Genomic DNA, 21,202 nt, shown 5'->3' with positions numbered 1-21,202 from the left:
AGATTAAGTATGGGATCTCAGAATCAAGTATCATTTCTGCAGGAAGGACTCCCTGTCTGTAAGATGGAATCATTTAGTCATGTCTTAATGAGTGGATGCTGTAGCAGAAAGGAGCACTAACCGTCTAGCTATAGACAGGCAGAAATGTAGGCATTTCAGTGTATGACATATGGAAAGGTAACAACGGTATGACTAATGTGATTGAGGAGTTTGTTTTCCCACTGGAATATAGTTGACAATTCTTAGAATCACATCAAGAGTAAAGTAAGCAAGAAATGTTTGTGAGAATTTTTTTAATTATAAAAAATATAGACTAGCATTAAAGTTTGAAGGGCATGGAATCTTGTAAATGAGAAATCTTGGGATTTCTCTTTCCTATAAAAGAATGCCATTTTCTCCAACCATACATAAAAATTAGTGTGATACTTTATCAGGCCTTATTTTTCTGCAGATCTCACTTTCATCAGGTGTTTATATGGCAATTTCAGAATATATATTGACCCATCTAAAAAGGAGAAAGAAAATTACAGGCTATTTTACCATTAAAAAAGAGCTCTGCAGGAATCATGTTATACCAGTTATACGCTGCTACAGGCTTAATGTTTGGAGATAAGAGGAACTTTGTAAGAATCTTATACTAACTGATAAGGATAGCAACCTGTACAAAAGTAAGATAAGAGCAGGCTTAAAAAGAAAAAAAAATCAATTTAGAGATATGAGCAGAATAAGAAATTAGGATCTTATAAATTTGGACTCCATAAGGCCAATCAATAAAGTGTATTTTTAAAATAAACTGTATATGGTATTTGTCTGCAATCTCAGCAACTGGATGATGGAGCTGTGGCAGGAGGATCCCAAATTCAAGGATAGCCGGAGCAATTTAGCAACACTCTATCTCAAAACTAAGTAAATTAATTTAAAAGGCTGGGGAGGTACCTCAGTGGTAGAGTACCCATGGGTTTAGTCTCCAGTATTGCAACAAAACTATTACATTTTAAGAATCCTAATTATTAATTCCCCCCCTTATATTTAAACCAAAATGTATCTCTTTCCTCTGAAATATAAAGAGAGAGTCCTAAAATATTTCAAATATGAAAGCCTTTGAATTTCAGTTTGGTGTTACTCTGAGTCTTCCATTCTTTAGATTAAATACCAATGGTTTGGGGCTGGGGTTGTGGCTCAGTGGCGCAGCACTTGTCTAGCATGTATGAGGCACTGCGTCTGATTCTTAGCAATGCATATAAGTAAATGAATAAAATAAAGGCCAATCAACATCTAAACAATTTTTAAAAAATAACAATGGGTTTAATTTCACATATAATATATTCCCAAGTCACCTCATCTCTGGTCAAAGCTCACTTGGTTAATGCAGGTATGGATTGACTAGCTCAGAGGAGTAGGTCCATTACCTCTTTTATTGTGAGTATCACACTAACATTCATATTGCCTAAAGTTGCATTCGCTTTTTTTTTGGTTTTTGGCCAAAACCTTCAGATTGAAGAGATTAGACTAACCATGAAGTGATACAAGACAGTGAACCAACAAATCAGAGATGTCGGGTTACTTTGGTGTTCATGAAGATTGGCTATGAAGAATCCTACTCTGTCCTTCAGAAAATTGGCTGATTTCATAATTCCATTGTGGGGAAGGGACCAAGGTTGTTCAACATGTCCCTAAGGAATCCCAAAGAAGGATCAAAAACTAGTGTGGGGCTAGACTATGCATTTCTAGAACAATTTAATGGCAAATAGAAGAGAGATTTTTCTAAAGTCTAGGTCAGGAAGTATTCAAGGTATTTTAAAAGATCTCCTTTTCAGGCTAGATTTTTACCACAGTATTTAATGAGCCAGAACCAGAGGCAGACATGCAATACTCATGTTTCATCTGTATGATGTTATCTAAGGATCACATAACATTTCTGTTAGATTTTGTGTGAGCTAACTAATGAATAAAGATGCTCTTATTGGCATGTTAAAATTTGAAAAGCAAGTAACCAACCACCAGGAATGATACACCTAGGAAAGGATCTGTTTTATATTGTCATAAAGCTATGTTAATATTCAAAAGACTAACTTTGCCCTTTAAGTACATAATCCAGGAAAAATTATGTAATATCTTTCTAAAGTAGCGAACATGCTTGCTATTGGCCCACAGGAAGAGGATGTCTATCCTGACTTACGCAAAAGACATTTTTGAGAAGGTGAGTATAAGATTTTGTTTTGAAAATGAAATTATTTTTACATTTACTTATAGTAAGTGCTTTTAAAATGTTTGATAACATTCATTGAGTTAGTAATGTTTGTATAACTTTTATAAGACCTTGTGCTTCTATTTTATAATTAACTACAATACATGCCAACTATTTAAAGTTAGCAGGGTGGTGATGATATTTAAAGTAACTCTCTTATTAAATAATTATATTTAGGCATGATTTTGAATTTTGGACAACTCGACATTTTCTTAAAAGAGGGTACATATATATTTTGCATATTGGAAGTAATTAGCTATGACTATGATGATCTATATGGGAAGAATCATTGTATTTGCATATGATAACAGCACTCAGATTTATTTTGTTATTCAAGAATTCTGTAGTTTAGAATGTCACCTTTGAAATATTACCTGCATTATTTCCTAATTAGTAGAGTTATAATCTTAGAATTCATTGAACATTTAATGAGCACCTTATATAAATTAAAACATTACTAGGTATCCTGTTATAACACTGGCTGAGATGTGTTTCCATTGTTCAAGAGACTCACTACAAAAGAATTAAGTAAGCATGAGGTTATAAACTTTATGTAATAGACTATGAGGTAATATATATGCTTTTAAAGCAAAGGCATGAAGACTTACGATAAAGCTCAGTGGTAGAATGTTTGCCTACTATGTGCAAGGTCCTGGGTTGGATCACCAGGACGAAAAAACAAAGCACAATATATGAAGGACAGACTTCAGCTCTTAAATTAAAAAAAAAATATTTTTACATATTTAGAAGGCTGATATAATTTCCAGTTTTCTACTTTTAGAATTTTTACTTTGGTTTATTATTAAATATAAAAATGCATGTAAGGTAAGCATCAAACATAAAACAACAACAACAACAACAAAAAACTCCGGTGCGCTGCCTTATCTTTCCCTGTACTTTCCAATGTTCTACATAATGAATGTGTATTCATTTATAATCATAAAATACCAAAATCCCAAACTAAGGAATGTGGACACGATGAACATGGTGTCTGTCTTGTAAAAGTAAATAGCCAGCTGGGGCTATCATTCATGCAGGAAACATCACTCAGGGAGGAATTTGCCATGTGGGCCAAAGTGAGACTCAAGTTTTCAGACAGGAAGCAACATGGAATCTGATTTGGCTGTCAGAGGTTGCTAGTGTAAAGCTCCAAAGCGCCTGGGGAAAGATGATTCCTGCCTTTGTAGTCAGAAGGTCATCAGAGGGATTAAGAGCCTGGCTTTGTGTAGTATGCTTGATTTCACTAAAAAGTTGGACCAGACTGAACCAGCTAATTTTAGTCTGAACTATCGCATTTAGTGGCTGATGTGATCTAGAACAAATTATTCAACCTTGATGGGTTGTAATTCTTTCCTGTGCCTGTAACCCAAATGTCTTGGCTTTATTAGAATATGTCTACAAATGAAGGTAATATTTCCATTTTGTAATTACAAAAATTACAGTGGAGAAGACACCACCGATTTGATTGCTAGCCTACTAAAATGTCCCCAGGAGACATACGTGTTTTCCAGGTACTCTTTTAGGTGTCTTTAGATACAGCTTGTATTCTCTGACTTAGCCCATTGTTGACTTGGTTCCTTTGTATACCATTAGTCTCCCCTCTTCCCACCTCTTTCTAGTAGGGAGCAGGAGTCACTTGTGTCTTCCTCCGCTATAATAAATATCCCAAGCAAAGGACAGGATTTGCCATTATTTTTCCTTAGCATAGCATAGATTTGGTTTGTAACATTTATCAAGACTTTGCTAAAGAATCCTAGGACGATAAGGGAAATAGAACAAAGAGTAGTTGGGGAAGAACCACCTCCCCTCCAGCTTCTTCTCTCCCCTCTCTCTTTCCCTCCTTCCTATGAATAATTATTGAGTACCTATAGTGTGCCAAGCAGGGGTAACCAAAAACAGATGTGGTCCCTGCTCGTGGGATGTCTAATAGAAGAGACAGATAATAAAGACAGGTACTAAAAATGATGGCACAAATAAAAATCATTATAAGTTGAGAAAATAAAGAGGCACATACTGATCCTCAGAAGGTAGGACAAGGTTACTGAAGAAATGACAGAAGAACTCAAAGCTGGAGGATTGTGGACATTCAGATGTTAAGGGGGCTGGGTAGAGCAAAATATACAGAACTAAGGAAATAGTTTATGGAAGGCTCTGAGGCAGAGTCTTGTCCTATTTTGAAGAAATAAAAGTGGGGAGAATGATATGAGAGCAGAAGAGAAAGTTAGGCAGTCCATGGGAGAACCATAATAAGCCACTGAAAGGTTTTAAGCAAGTGACATGGTTGGATACAAATTGCCTACATAGAATTATCTCTGTGGATAGAGTGTACATGCTTTTTTAAAAATATTTTTTTTAGTTGATGGACCTTTATTTATGTTTATGTGGTGCTGAGGATCAAACCCAGTGCCTCACACATGCTAGGCAAGTATTCTACCACTGAGCTACAATCCTAGCCCAGAGTGTACATTCTTTAAACAGTAGGCAAAAAGACAAAGCCTAGAAGCAAAGTGACTATGCTCAGAAAAGAAATGTAGACTTTGTAAACTGGATAAACTTTATGTCTCATACTTTTTTTTTTTTTTTTTTTTTTTGGTACCAAAGGTTGAACCTGAGGCACTTAACCACTGAGCCATATCTCTAGACCTCAGGGTCCTTCTGAGTTGCTTAGGGCCTCACTAGGTTGCTGAGACTGGCTTTGGACTTGCAATCCTCCTGCCTCAGCCTCTCAAGCTGCTGGAATTACAGGCAAGCACCACTGCACTCCAGCATCTCATACTTTTAAAAGTATTAATAGGAATAAACAACATCCATACAAAATGTGAACATGAATGTTCAAAGCAGCACTTTTCATAATAACCTAAAAGTGAAAACAACCAAAATGTCTATCAGCAGAAAAACTGATCAATAATATATGCTACATATGTAGAATGAGATCATTATTTGGCAATAAAAAGAAATGCTGATAAATGTTACAACATGGATGACCTTTGAAAACACTATGCTAAGTGAATGAAGTGAGACACAAAAGATACATATTGTTTGACTCCATTTACATGAAATTTCCAGAATAGGCACATTTACAAGGACAAAGGAGACTAGTAATTGCTTAGAATTGGAAATGGGGTAGATGATTGACTGCTAAAAGTATATGGATTTTTTTTTAAGGGGACAAAGCTGTTGTAAAAATTAGTTGGGTGATGGTTGTACAACTCTGTGAGTACACCAAAAAAAACATTAAATAGCAGGGGATGTGACTTACATTTCAATGAAACTGTTAAAAAAGAATAGTTGTTTTTTTTTTTTTTTTTTTAAGAATTCAAAAACTAGGGACACGGTACAACCGAATCTTTTTTTTTTTTTTTTTATACCTTTGTTTTATTTATTTTTTTAATGCGGTGCTTAGGATCAAACCCAGTGCCTTCACATGTTCTAGGCAAATGCTCTACCACTGTGCTACAACTGCAGCCCCACACCTGGATCTTAATATTAAATTTCTTCTCACTTTATATTATTCATGTACTTCAAATAATTAGAGCTAACTTGAGACCACAATGACTTTATCACTAGGGTGAGTTGAGAGGCTTTGACGGTTCTATTAATATACATTAGAATGGTAGAGGAGACCTCCTTTCATCTAAATCTGCAGTGCTAAGCAGCTGCCTTCAGTTAATCATTCTAAGAGCTGTAAACCTTAGAAAAAGTATGCAATTAACATTTTAACAAATAGTCCTACTTTGTCACTTTTTCCTTTAAAAAAGTAACCCTATAGCATTTCTTGAAATATTGCTTTCATTAAAATTAAGGTGTTAGCTTACTATATAAACTCAAACCTAAAAAACTTATTTTCCATCTAGTTCTTAAACTTAGATTAGGAACATGTGAATCATTATTTATTAAATACTACATAGGTTCAAAATAGCTTCAGAGAAAGGGAATATAAGGTTAAGCAGGTGGCAATGCTTCCGTTTTCACACTCTGAGAAAGCCAGTGGTTCTTGGGAAAGCATTCCTGGTATCTGTATGAATCAGTTTCATAGTTCCTCAGCTGGTATGTGTGTCCAGTTTCATCTGGCTTGTGCTACTGACTGTTAGGTTTTCATAAAAGTTCATTTCCCTTTCCAGCTTCCATCCTACTGGTGTGTGCATGCCAAAGTGTAATTCAGGCTTACACTTTGCATGTAGGCTAGTTAAATTGCTTTTTTTTTTTTTTTTTTTTTTATGTTTGAGGAAGTGATGATAAGGAAACTTGATTTGGTTGCTAGTTAACAAGAGGGTTTCAAGTTGGTAGTTAAGTCTCCCGATTTGTTTTAATGGAACTTTCCGTTTTCCAGCTTTCAATCTCTATTTTTTTTCAAATTTTACACTTAAGAAATAACTATCTACAAGGAACATCATTTTATGTTTCCTTTTTCTTGGAACTGACTTTTAGACAGGAGAGGTGGTTATCTGTAGTGTAGATGATGGGAATAAAATCAAAGGTGAGCTTTTCATTTGGGGACCATTCATTTTCTCAAGAAACCAAAAAAATCCCCGTTAATTTCTCCTATTAAATAGGAGAAACCCAATTACTTTTAATGAAAGGCAATAGACAACGCTAGGGTTCTGACCTTATGGATTTCAGAAGAATGTCAAGGTCATTGGTATTAATTCATTTCACAATTCTCTCACCTGGACTACAAGTGACTATAATTTCTTGCTTCTACTTTGGCCTCCTTAAAATCCATACTCTGCAAGGAAAAGTATTTAAAACCAAGCTTCTTATTGTTATTTATTTGTATATAGCATAACACAATCATGCACTCCCTCCCATTTGTTTCCATCATTGCTCAACAGCCCACAGTAGTGCCTAAAACATGTAGAAGCTCAACCAAAATTCACTTAAGAAGTGAACATGTGAATAATCTTCCCCAACTCTTTTCCAACAAAAGGGTGCAACTTAATTCCTAATGAGGATACATTTAAAATACCGTTCTTATCTATCAGAAATTTTCTATTTGAGGAACACTGTAACCTGACTGTGGGACTAACCCTTCCGATTTTAACTGGACGTAACATATTAGCGTTTCACCTTGGGCCTGGATTTTTGGTGACCAGTGCTTTATTTTCTGATTTCGAAACCACTTAAAGACTTCAGGGTGTGCACTAGGGCCCAGAGATTGTCTTGGGTTGATTCTTGAGGTTCGGTAGCACAGACCGCCTGGTGCTCTGTGAAGGGTCCTCCCGCAGAAGCTCCGAGAAGGGGCGGGGCCATGCGAAAGGATGGGTCTGACGTGGGCTGCCAGATCTAGTGGGGCTGCTGCTTCAGCTGGGCAGGGTCAGGGGCTGCGGAAGAAAACAAAGCTAGCCTTGTGGCGATGGAGTCTTGCTGGCCCCAGGCGATAAGCCAAGGGGGTAGAAGGAAACGAGACTGGGCCTGAAACCAAGCTTGCCGAGCTAGCCAAGGCCCGGGTATTTTGCCAGAGGAAAGGGTTAAACCATTTCCAAGGCAACAGACCAGGAAACGCGCAAGACGTTCGCCGCAGGTTCGTAGGTCAGACTCGAGTTTAAAGCTCCCACGGCTGAACGCGTTCTGACAAATGGCGAGGCCGCTCGGGCGTCAGGTGACCGGCGGACCAGTTCTGCTTGCCGCTCCGGAGAAGCACGTGGGAAGGTTTTTCTCGCGTTCCTTTTTTCCTTTTTTAAAAACCCACCCACTTTTGCGCGGGCTTGGCCACGGGGTGGTTCTCGCGAGAGTGCTCGCTCTCGTGAGACTGAGTGGGAGGCGTGGGGAGTAGGCTGTGGTGCCGGCAGGAGCTGCGGCGGCGGAAGCCGAGGGGGTGGGCAGGTGGGGGCGGGCCGCGGGGCTGGGAGGGGGGAGGGCCGGGGGTTGGTGCGGGTGGGGGCGCCTGCTGCTCGCCCGGCTCGCGCCACTGGTCGTTGCCGGCTGGTGACATGCTTGTGAGCTGCAGACGCTGCTGCCTCCAAGGTGAGCCAGGCACCGACTCGCCAGCGGCGTGAGCAGAGCTCGGGGTGGCGGTGGAACTGGGGGCCGGGATGGATGGAGAGGCCTGATTTGGCCTCTTTAGCTTCTCCGCCTGCCGGTGGTCTTCCCTTTGCTTCGGGGCCGCCTGAAGGCAGCGCTTTCGCTTGGCTGTGGGAGGCGGGAGGGAATAGTGGGGAAGGGAGGAAGCCAAAGGCCCTGGGCCCAGAGGGAAGGTGGTTCCTGAGTTGTGAAGCAGGAGCTGCCGCCCCACCGTGTGTCAGGCTCAGCTTCCAACCTCGGGGTGGTCTTCAGAGCCGGGCCCCAGGTACGTGGTGAGCGTACTTAGTTTGTGTTGGTGGTGTGCGCCTGAGAGCCTGTATAGGAAGAGTACGACGTTGCACATTGTCCCCAAATAGCATTCTTCACTGCCAGAATCCCTGAGCTCTGGACTCGAATTTGATATCAGAAACCGAAGCGTCAAGCGGCTCCTCTGAGAATTTATATTTGCGTTAGCTGTCGGGTTTTCTCCTAGGCCATTAGTGGCTTAAGTGATGGCCATTCAATATTCCGAATGATAGGGATGACTTATTTTATTCCATGCATCTAAGCTGCTGTATTTTAAAAAAGGTGTAGATGTAATAAAAGCATTAAAAAACCCCCAAACTTTTGGCAAAATGTCAATGACAAAATCAACCATCACGGTGGTAGGACTTGGTAATGGTTCTTTTTCTCTACTGGTGAGAAATACTCCTGAAGCACGTAGTTAATGGCCTTCCTCTATACTGAAGTTAATAATTCCAAACCTCTTTTTGGCTTTGTAATTATTCATTTGCTTTTAAAAAGCTTAAATTTTCCTCAGCATCCTCCCACCTTGTTAGGAATTTGTTATATTGGTTAATAAATGATTTTGTTATATGTGAAAATACTCAGAATATTCAGAAAAGATGGGAATACGTAGTTATGAAAAGTGATTTTGTTTTAACGTCTTGTTTATGACGTTAGAGTAAATGGTAGCCCAGTGCCCATATGATTGGTTAAATTCCACTATTTTATTTTGCCAATCTTTTAAAATGCATTAACATCTTTCAAGTATTATTCTGGTTATTTATACTTTTTAATGTTCCTTGAGGCATAACTGACCCAAGAATTGACAGTGAATTTCACTGTTAGTTGTGGTGATGAGTAATTTATGAGAGATCAAAGATTGTAAGGGAATCAGGCAAGAAATTGGTTCCCAAGCTGAGCTAGTGATTAGTACCCACAAAACTGCGCTATTGCAAAGACTGGTACTTTGCAGTATACTCCTGGACCGGTTATTATTTCTCTGTTGGTGAAGATGTAGGAGTTGCCTAGGATCCAGAACCAACAGTGAGAAATTTTCTAGCCTTCTCTAGCTCTGAACTCCAAGGGTAACTCTAGAAGGTGAAGAAATTCTCCTTTGCCTTTGAGGATGGAAAAATAAACATCAAGACAAAACAACAACACCTTTTTTTTTTAAAATTCTAGGAATTTACTGTCTGGAAAAGGAACTGAGACCAATTCAGAAAAAAATGTTAAAAGTCATTTAAAGGGAAATTTCCACCTATAAATAGGTATGGAACTTCTGTCCATATATGAAGAAAATGTGAAAAAACTTAGAAAATGTCTTTTTGTCAAGGGTAAAGGAGACCAATCTAGATGAGGAAAGTTCCTTCCCATTCCATCTTGACAAACTGATTTTCAGAGATAGAAAAACAATTTGTTGCTATACTTATACTCTTTTGGCAAGGGTTTCAAAGTTTGGGGGCATTTGTTGCTTTGTCTTGCCTTTGTAAAGTAGTTGAAGTAACTTTGGATAAAGCAATTACTAGTTAGGCAAACTGGTATTTTTTTCTTTTTGTCAAAGCAACCACTTGGAGGGAATGAGAGGTGGGGACAGGTCAGGAAAAGAACTTACCCTTGGTTGTGAGTAAAGGGTGTATAAACTGGTAATATGGTGAAAGGAAAGGAAAATGCTTTATTAGATCCCAATATCTTCATTTTTTTCCACTTATTCTTTTTTTAAAAAATTGTTTTTGTAGTTATAGATGGACAGCATGCCATTATTTTGTTTATTTTTATGTGGGGCTGAAGATCGAACCCAGTGCCTCACACGTGCAAGGCAAACGCTCTGCCACTGAGCTACAGCCCCAGCCCTTCCACTTATTCTTTTATAAAAAATATTCTGTTAGCTGTAAATTGACACAATATTTTTATTTATTTTTATGTGGTGCTGAGGATCAAACCCAGTGCCTCATGCATGCGGCAAGCGCTCTACCACTGAGCTACAACCCATCTCTCTTTCCATTTATTCTTATACATAAAAGTTCATTAAAAGTATTTCCTGTTATAAAGGCATTTGAAATGTGTAGATAAGAACTTGGACATGATAAAAACAGAAAAATTAATACTTTTTTTCTTTTTCTTTTTTTTTAAATTAGTTTGGTAATGTTTCATGGGGGAAAGTCGTTGTGTGATAGCCTGGAACAGAAAGATGTTACTTTAGTGAAAATGAGTTATGGTGTTAAGGGTTTGGGTTTTGAAGTCACTTATACCTGCTAATTAAATATCTGAGTTTCATTTCCCTCATCCTTGAGAGTTAAAATATCTACCTTAGAAAGTTACTTTGAGGCACATAGTCACTGCTTACTCAGTGTTTTTTCTTTGACCTCCCTTGTTGGCTTAATAATTATTTGGCTGCAAGAAGCAAAAAGCCATTTGAATTAGCTTACTTAAAAAAGGCATTTGTCATACAGTTGGAGCACTGCCTCTGAAGTTCATTTTGTGATTCCAGGTTGGGGTCCTGGGAACCATAAAGTCTTCAGGCAGTTAGTTGCTCTTCCAGTTTTTCCCTCTGAACATAGTGTCTCAGATACTCAGGTACTCACTGCATGCCCATTCCAGTGTTTTTCATATTGGCCTTCCCTTCAAGGCTCTTGTTTTCTGCTTCCCCATTACTTTGGTGTGCTAGAGCATCTACATGAGACTCATTTTTGACTTTGAATCATGGTTCTTAACAAATATCTCCAAAACTCAATTCTAAATTTATATTGAGAGAACCTGATTGGTTAGATTTCTACTTCTTGTCATGTTGGTTGCGGTGGGGGAAGATGGGAATGAGAAATTAGTGGGGAGGAAACTTAGTTGTGTTTCACAGATTGTAGGGCTATATTTTTCAGACTACTACAGCAAGTTCTTTAAGAAAAGTGTGGATGGGGAGGAAATGATAAGTACTTTGGGGTACTTTTTTTCTAATAGCAGTGAGTTGAACTTGCTGTCAGCTTGGTAATGATCTAACCAGATCAATGATCCCTTTTTAGGACAAATTCTGGGTGTGAGAACTGGACAAGTTACTTAAATGCCTTAGTTTCCCTGTGTGTAAAATGAGTGTAATAACAGCACCTTCTCCTGTGAGAATTACGAATTCACATGTGTAAAGCATTCAAGGTTTAGCTGGCACATGGCAGCCACAAGGTATATGTAGGGTGTTAGTATTTATCGGGTGCATACTGTATGTGTGGTACTGATATCTGGGCATCAGGAATGTTCAGAGCTGAATATCATTTCTGCCCTCAAAAGAGTTTAGAAGTCTAGTGGTGACCACTCATTTAAAACTATTTCTTGACTTCAGTGACTCTAAATTCTTCACACTGCCATTTATCTATCTATCTATCTATCTATTTATTTATTTATTTTTAACCTGCCTTAGAACCCTTAGATTCTCTTAATTTATTGTTTGTCCTAGTCTTTGGGCTCAGCTTTCAAGCTTTGTGTTGTGTGCATGGACGATTCTTAGAGTACCATTTGTGGCTTTGTTTTAGTTGCCTTTGGGTATTATGTTGACATAAAACACCATCTTCCAGTTATTCTAAAAAATGGCAAAAGCTCTACCTTCTGTTTTCTTAGGCTTGAAATTTTAAAGTTGTCTTTCAAGCTTTTCTTGTCAGTTAATAGATTCTGTGTGGGCTTACAGGGTACCTCCTATGTGCCAAGCACTGGACCATCTGCAAAGGAGATCCATTAACATGTTCCTGCTACTGGGCAGCTATTACTGCTACTGGCAGATTTGACTGATAATGAGAAATGTGTTACTGGGTTAAAATCTCTTTATGTCAGAAATAATCTTGTTATGGGTTAAGAAAATTATTTCAATTTATAGATAGCATATTTACGTTGAAAGCATATGTGAAGCTTTAGTATTTTGAGAGAGAGAGAGAGAGAGAGAGAGAGAGAGAATGAATATGTGTGTATGTGTGTGTGCGTGCACACATTTTTGGCTGTATAGGGAGATTTGAAGTCCTTAGCAGTTCCCACTTAGGATTTGTCAACTAGGCCCATGCTGATAATTTAAAACTAGTGACAGACTGGTCTCAAACATGCTTAGAAGTGAGTTCTAACCTAGGAATGCAGTTGAGAGACCAATAACTTTTTTTCCTATTGATGTTTCAGACAACTCATGGAAGAACACATATCCCAGGATTAATTTTTCAAAAAGCCATTGAGTAGGTATTTTCTATCTACTGATGCCAGTTTTGCCATTAAATGTTCCTTGGAATTTCATGTTCTTGATGAAAAATTTCTGTGCTTTATAGCTTATTCAGTTCAATCAATAATAGTTGTTTATTGTGGGTAAGGAATGGCCTTAGAATGTAAGCTCTTTAGAGCAGGGCTTTTCACAGTTGAATTCTAATCACTAAACTGCTACTAACTTCAAAATTCCCTGGTGAGTATATGTGTTGAGTGTTGTCAGTGTTTGCAGATCAATGCAGGGCATAAACTACTGTACATATAAGGCACTAGAATGTCAAAATGCTAAAATAAGGCATTTTTCTCCCCAAGGAATATTTGGCAATACTTGGAGAATTTTGGTTCTTACAACTAGGTGGGACCTGCTGGCATCTAGTAGGTAGAGACTAAGGATGCTGTACAGTGTCCTACTTAAAATGCACAGACAGCCCTCTACAACTAAGAATTAGCTAACCTAAAATGTCAATAATGCTGAGGTTCGAATACAGTGTATGTTTTACATTTAGGAATGAGGTGATTCAGGAGTAAAAAGAGGGCAGAAACTATGAAGAAGCAAGTATTTTAATACTTAATCTGCAAAGGAGATCCATTAACATGTTCCTGCTACTGGGCAGCTACTATCAAGAATTAATATCAAGAATACTCAGGTCTTTTTAATACAATTGAAGACAAAATAGTAGTAACTGATAGCTGTTGTAGTTTTAGATTTTATAACTCAACACCAGGTGTGTGCTCAAGGGAAGAGCTGAAATTCCTGCCTTATAAGGCATTGTTTTTACATGCTATTGCATTGTGTCCTTCCTTACAGCAGCCCTGTGAAGGTGAACCTTAACTTTCTTCTCTCTGTAGAGTAGGATAGCTTCACCTTTATTCTGCTGTTCATTATTTGATATTATTCTGTTTTATTTTTCTAGTGGCTGCTCTAGGGCTTATAAGACAACTTTAAACTTATCAGTCTTCCTTGAAATGATATCATTTCATGGATGGTGTTGAAGTCTTATGCTTATTTTTTTACCTTTCTCCCATCACATCCTTTGTGTGCTATTTTGTCATAAATTTTACTTCTGTGTCTGTTGTAAATCTTATAATACATTGTTATTTAAATAGTTATTTTTTAAGAGACTTATAAATGAGAAAATAACTTTTATATTACCATTATATTTACCATGTCAGGTACTCCTTACTCGACCATATAGATCCAGATTTCCATCTGGTACTGTTTTTCTTTGCCTCAAGAATTTCTTTTCATGGTTATTCTAGTGGTGATCAACTGGTGATGAATTTTCATCTCTTATGAATAAGTTCATTTTGCCTTAATTTTTGAAAGACATTTTCATTAGGTATTGAGATCTGGGTTAGCACTTTTATTTCCCTTTCTGCTTTAAAGATAGTGTTCCATCATCTTTGTTTTCTGACTTGGGTAGGTAGGAAGTCTGTTGTGCTTTGTTCTCTGCTTTGTGTACTCCTCCCGCCCATTACTTTTAAGATTTTCTCTTTATCACTGGTTATAATATGCCTTGGGGTGATTTTCTTTATGTTTATTCTTCTTGGTGTTTATTGAGCTTTCTTGGATCGGTCACTTTTTATGGTTTTCTTGTGTCCTCTCCCTCACTTTTTGGGACTGCCTTCCCCACCCTCACACCTCACTTTTTGAGACTCTGTGTACCAACCATTTTTACAGTGCTTACTGTCACTGATGCTCAGGGTTTGTTTTTATGCCTTTCCCTCAGTTTTATTTTGGATAGATGTTTTTCTTTTTCTTTTTTTTCTTTTTTTCTACAAGTAAACACTGTCTACAAGTTCACTTAACTTTTCTTTTTCAGTGTTTAATCTGCTATTGGTTGCATCCACTGTATGTTTCATGTTGGCAATATTTTATTTTCTAAGTTCAGTTTTGGTCTCTTATATTTTCAGATTCTTTCTTTAATCTTGAATCATGTTTTTCTCTCCCTTTTTGAGTGTATGGTACATACTTATACTATACTATGACAGTTTTTTTTCTCTTCATGTCCGGATCTCTTGTCATTTTTGGGCCTCCATTTATTGCCTTTTTCCCCCTAGTTATATGTCATATTTTTCTCCTTCTTTGCATATCTCATACTTTTGATTATATGCCACTATTGAGTTTTATGCTGTTGCCTGCTTAACTTATAATTCCCAAGAGTATTAATTTTGTTGGGGTGAACATTTAGATTATTTGTAATCTGTTGAATTGTTTCAAGTCCTGCTTTTTAAACTAATTTGTGGATGTCTAGAAGAGCCTGTAGTAGTGATGTCTCTCCCCCCCCCCCCCCCCAAAGACCTCTTCCTTCTGAAGAGTCTATCCATTGGTCGAATATCCTACAAGGTTTTTCAGCTCTGGTTAGTGAAAGTGTAAACTATTCTGAGCTCTGTCTGGCTCCAGATATTGTTTGACTTACTACTCTCTGATTGTTATTTCCCCAGCTTCAGGTACTTAGCACAGCGTAGTTTTTAGACAACAATTCTAATATAACTCTTTTGTATATCTTTTAGAGCTATTGTTCTCATTCTCATTCTGGTACTGTGTCCTACTGTGTATAGCCTCCCTAGTTTCTCCAAAATGTTCTCTTTGTCCAAAACTTACTGAGTCTGCTAGACTACTTGGTTTTCCTGTCCATGTGTTGTGCTCTGGAAAGGCCACAGGTGTTTCCCTTCCCTTAGGGATGTCACAGTCCTGTATTACTTCTTGTTTAATGTTTGCAAACCAAAGTTGCATATATATATATATATATATATATATATATATATATATATTTGTACCTTTTTTATATTCATATTCAATAGAACATTGATTTTTAACACCTGACCATTTTGCATTTAGTCAAAATGTGTATTTGGAGCATATTTAAAAATGTAATCACAAATATTATAAAACAAATTGTTACAAACTTTTAAATGTGTTCTTACAAATAATTCCATTAAGTATAGACCTCATTCAAACATTTAAAAGTGTATTTTGCTTTTTAAAATAATATTTTTATTCAGCAAGTGTTTGAATGCCTATTATAAAGTAGAAATACATAAAGCACTTTTATTCTTAGGGAACTCACAACAGGAGAAAGGTATGCAAACACTGACACCAAACCACTTTGGGAATATAAAGGAGGTAGTACTATTGGACAAGGAGGGAGAAATGATAAGCCAAACCTTCCTTAAGTGGGGAGGTCCTTGAACTAATGTGTGAAGAGTTAGTTTCACTTCAGCTTATGGAAGTGAGAGGGTAGATTTGAGACAAGTTTAGGAGCATGACAGGTTAGGGCTGGGGATTTACAAGGAACAGTGCTCTGTAGGATTGGGGAGAAAGTTAGTTTCTTGGCTTATTGTCTGAGGTTGGTTTCTGGCTCTTACTGTGTTGCTATACCAAAATACCTGAGGTTGGGTACTTTATACAGAAAAGAGATTTATTTAACTATGATAGTTTTAGAGGCACAAAGTCCAAGGTTGGGTAGCTCCATCTGTTCAGCCTCTTGTGATGATCTTCAGAGTATGACATCATGGTGGGATTGTGTAGAAAAGAGATCACATAGTGAGACAGGAAGCCAGAGAGCAGAAGGGGCCAAGGTCTCTTTCTAAGATTCCCTTCATTGAGTACTAATATAGTCCCGTGAGAGCTAGTATCCCCACAGGGTAACATTAATCCATTTATGAGGTTGGTGCTCTCAGGTCCTAATTACCTTCCATTATGCCCCATCTCTTGAAATGTTCCACCACCTCCCAACACTGGTGAACAAATCTCCCAACACATGGACTGCTGGGGTACAATCGTAACCAAACTGTAACAAGGATGTTTAGTTAGAAGTGTCTCATAGAAAATTGGATATAAGGAACTAAAACTGGAACACAGAACTGAACTGAAGATATAAATTAAGGGAGTTAATTCTCACTGTTAAAACCAGAGGTAGAGGTAAAATATCTTTGGAAAACTAAATAAAATGAAAACCAAAGAGGATAACAGTGGAAGGTAAGGGATTATTAGTATTGGAGTAACAAGTTTTGAAAGAATGTAGGGAAGGAAACCCATGTCTGGGTAGAAAGATGTATTTCTCAGTAGAAATTATATAAAATATTCATTAAAAATATGGATTTCTGGGTTCCAGGTAGACCCAACTCTGTATTTCTGAGTATGTGCTTGTGTGTGTGTGTTAGTGTTAGAACTAAGCTGATTTGTATGTGTTCTGAAGTTTGCGTATTGGTGCATTAGGAGGCAAGTCTAGATAGAACAGTTTTGCCATGCATGGTGGCGCATGCCTATAATCCCAAATGGCTTAGGGGGCTGAGGTAGGAGGATCTCAATTTCAAAGCCAGCCTCAGCAACTTAGCTAGGACCTAAACAACTTCGGGAGACCCTGTCTCTAAATAAAATATAAAAGGGGCTGGAGATGTGACTCAGTGGTTAAGTGCCTGTGGGTTCAATCCTGGGTATGGGGGAATAAAAAACAATATTGTTGACTAGAAAGGTATTTTATACTCTTGGCATGGTTAATTTTCCTGATATAAAAAGGTCAAGTTACAGGTGATGTTGACTTGAACACTTCTTAGGCCAGAGGACAGAGAGAAAATTTGGGGAATATTTTTTATTGTAAAAGAATTTATGTGTATCCAGAAAAATACAGGATATACACACAGACCAAAAAGCAAACAAACAATAGACCACACCCATAATTGCATTTCCCCAGATAAAATCAGTCTTTACTCATCTAGTGTGTGCCCTCTTTTGTATTACATATGTAAATACACACTGGTAGTGACATAGATTTTACACAAAAGAGAAAAATGGAAGCATGCTAGAATAGGCATATTTTACTTAATCTCTTTCATCTTCCCATAATATAGGTAGATGACATTTTATAACATTAAAAAAAGAAAAAGTCCTTTCTCGTGTTGAACCTGTCATTATTTTAGTTTACCCAGTTTGGTAAATATTTTTTGACATATCTTGGTGAACTTTTTGCATGTATACATGTAGGGTAAGTTTTAGAAGTGAAGTTGTGGGATAAAAGAACTACGCTTATTCATAGTGCCCTATGTCTCTGTTCTCTATTGTTTATAATTGTTTCTCTAATTGCTTTGTTTCCTTTTACATTCAGCAATTTTTCTATTATATCTACTAAATATTTTCTATATTAAATGTATTGAGTTTTTTTTTTCTGAATATTTTTTTATTGCTTCTAGGGGGATTTCAGCTGCTTAATGATAATGTTTTTATTTTCTAGATCTTTCCTGAGTTCTGTCAGCTCACATTTCAGCTGTTTTGTACTTTCTTGACTCTGATCTGCTTTTTTTTTTCCCAATCTAGATTGGTTATTATTTTTTATTTTGTTATAGCTAACACAGTTATTTCCCATGTATAATTCTTATTTATTCACCCAGAATAGGGTATAAAATAAGCATTAAGCAAAAAGTTTATTGTAGTACAAGGATATTTCAGGGGAAAATACTGTGTTTTTGTTCCTCTTGTACAATGTTTAAAACTAGATTCTTAATTTATAAGATGTTGATGAAATCTTGCTCTGGCTGTTTTTCTCTTCTCCATTTATCTATGTATCATTTCCAAAGATTTTTTTTTCTTTGCTTTACTAGAAGTATGTTATGTCATTTCATATTGGATTCGATTTTATGTTGTGCAGATGCTTTCTAGTGGATTGTTCTTTGTGAGACAACATTTTACTTTAGGTTGAAGTAATGGAGTAGGGTAAATAGTGGAGTAAATTGTGTTTCTTCCATGAGTGAAGCATAGTATAAATGTGGAATTAAACTTAGCTTCATTTTTATTAATTTTAAACAGTGATACATCTTTTGAGGTATTATTGGATAATATGAATTTGGGGGGTGGCATGATTATATTTTTCTGGATTTTTATTAATGTGTTCATTTGTTTTTAAATGTTTTTTCATAGGTCCCATTATTGGATCATGTTTGTTTTATTTCTTGACCTTGAATAAGAGTATTCTATCTGGGCCTGCCATTCAGGAATATTATGGGTAAAGTGGACTGGGATTGCTAGCCTTGTCCAATCCAGGATGTTGTTTCAGCACCTAAGACACCCCAACTGAGGACATTTACAAGTGTGTCTTCTGCCTCAGGGGCATGACACAACTTAGGGTGGGCATTTCATCTAGATAGCAAGTCATTTTTATGGTAAAGTTTCCTGTGAGGTAGTGTTTATCTTTGTTCAGTTGACTTTAGTCTGTTTTCCATCTCTTTTCTGGACTCCTCTTTCAGGCAAGGTTAGGACTCAACTCAGAAAGTAAAGATGTTACCTGTGCTTTACCTCTATCCTTCAGTATTGTTTATTTATTTATTTTTTATTATTATTACTTTTTTAGTGTTGTTTTTAATGGCTGCCATTACCTCACTGTGGGAATAAACCTAAGGTTATTTAACACCTCTTCTGTTTCTGGTGTCTAGATTGCTTCTTATTTCTGTTATAAAGTTTGATGAATAGCTTCTCAAACCTTTATGCACTATAGAGGATGGCTAAGAGCTGGATTTTGAAAATTTGAATTTGAATTTGAATGTTAGCTCTGCCATTTTTTGTATGGGCCTGGGTGGATTGTTCAATTTCCTCTTGTCTTACTTAGTTTTTCTCCTTGTAAAACAGGAGTGTACAATGAGATGTTAACATAAACCTCTCAGCAAGCATTTAATTTGTTATGAACTCTAATTTAGAGCCTTACATGCTCCAGGATTATTATTTGCCTTGACAAATTCCCAGAACAATTGCTGGACCAAAGGGTAGGAATTTTTTCAGTTTTGACATCATTATAAAATCGCCTTCTAGAAAGTTGGTGACACTTTCTTCAGGAGCAGGCTTTGAGTGTTTCTTCTTTTCTGGAATTTTTGTGTTGGCCTCTATAGTTTAGTGGGGGGTACCGGGGATTGAACTCAGGTGTACTCAACCACTGAGCCACATCCCCAGCCCTATTCTGTATTCTAATTAGAGACAGGGTCTCACTGAGTTGGTTAGCCCCTCACTGTTGCTGAGACTGGCTTTGAACTTGAGATCTTCCTGCCTCAGCCTTCCTAGCTGCTGGGATTATAGGCGAGCAGCACCGCACCAGGCTTGTAGTTTATTTTTTATATGAAATTCTGTGGCATTTCCATTGCCACTACAGGTTTCTGGTAGTTGAAGAGAACACTGTGGGAAGAAAGAATAATGAGTTGACCTGAGACAAATGAAAAGATTATCTCCTTGTTGTGTTCAGATAAACCTTTAAATTCAGTTTTGATAATTTTGGTCTTGATCATTCTGGTTCATAGATAAATATTTTAATTTATCTTTTGCCTGCATTTTATAATTTGCAAGTGCTTCCCTTAAATTATTTTCCATTTGATTCTCATAGTAAACTTATCCAATAAGTATATAAGTATATATCTCTTCATAATATAAATCTGTATTAACCAAATGTCTTGAAAACCTCAGTTGGGCAATCCTTGATAAGACCAGTTTGGTACTTGAAACTAAGATTTTAAGGTTTATTAAATCTTTATTGATTCAGATTTTCTGGTTATTCAGAATTTGCATGCCTACTCTTTTTTTTTTAATTTTTTTTAGTTGTAGGTGGACCCAACTTATTTAATCTATTTATTTTTATGTGGTGCTGAGGATTGAACCCAGTGCCTCACACATGCGAGGTAGGCACTCTATCACTGAGCTCTAGCTCCAGCTCCCTACTCCTACTCTTTATTATAATAAAACTTTTTCTCTGGAAGGCTTTGAACTCTCTCATCTCCATTATATCTTTTGTGTGTAACATGAGTAGATCTTAATGGATGGACAAGGTCCTACAGTCAAATGTAGATACTGAATGATTAATGGCCACAGTTGATTTAAATTTTCAAAGGTTTTTAATAAAGCATCTTAAAAGTTAAGAGTTAGGCTGGGTGTGCTGGTGCATGCCTATAATCCCAGCGGTTTGGATGGCTGAGACAGGAGGATTGAAAGTTCAAAGCCAGCCTCAGCAAAAGCAAGGCACTAAGCAACTCAGTGAGACCCTGTCTCTAAATAAATACAAAGAAAATAGGTCTGAAAATGTGGCTCAGTGGTCAAGTGCCCCTGAGTTCAATCCCAGGTACCCTCCTCCCCTCAAAACTTAAGATAGTTTCTCATAGAGGTGTGTGTGTGTGTGTGTGTGAAGTACTATTACTCATTTAACTTCGATGGTTCCTGCACTCTAGTCATTGGTATGGTCTTAAATTGTTTTTATCTTTTTGATTTTATATGAACAAATTTCATGTTCTTATTTTGCCTGAGATAAGAATGTCTGCAACATCACTGTTGCTGTAGAGATGAGGTTGACTTTTAGGAGGCAGGAAAGCTGGGATTCTTCTTATGATGCTATTTAAGATATGAAAGGTTTTAAAAATAATTCTTATTGTGACTTTTCAGTTAAAAAGGACAGTGATAATGGATCAGAAAAGGAAGGG

At 37.1% G+C, this 21,202-nt stretch overlaps 1 protein-coding gene across 9 annotated transcripts in view; it reads left to right on the top strand.

Annotated features, from left to right (window-relative positions):
- Window positions 1–7,585: 7,585 nt before the first annotated feature.
- Window positions 7,586–21,202, top strand: part of AKAP11 (A-kinase anchoring protein 11) — a 45,256-nt gene continuing 31,639 nt past the window's right edge. For 6 of the 9 annotated variants that reach the window (XR_014021627.1, XM_081291497.1, XM_081291496.1 and 3 more), the window contains exon 1: window positions 8,078–8,212. The gene's annotated coding sequence lies outside the window, so the exon portion shown is untranslated. The other 3 variants (XM_081291494.1, XM_081291493.1, XM_081291492.1) reach the window with 3 other exon arrangements.

Source organism: Spermophilus citellus (genome assembly GCF_964194105.1).
Source record: "Spermophilus citellus genome assembly, chromosome: 1".
NCBI classification, from domain to species: domain Eukaryota; kingdom Metazoa; phylum Chordata; class Mammalia; order Rodentia; family Sciuridae; genus Spermophilus; species Spermophilus citellus.
Note: the sequence above shows the minus strand (reverse complement) of the source record. Positions and strands in the feature narration are given on the sequence as shown.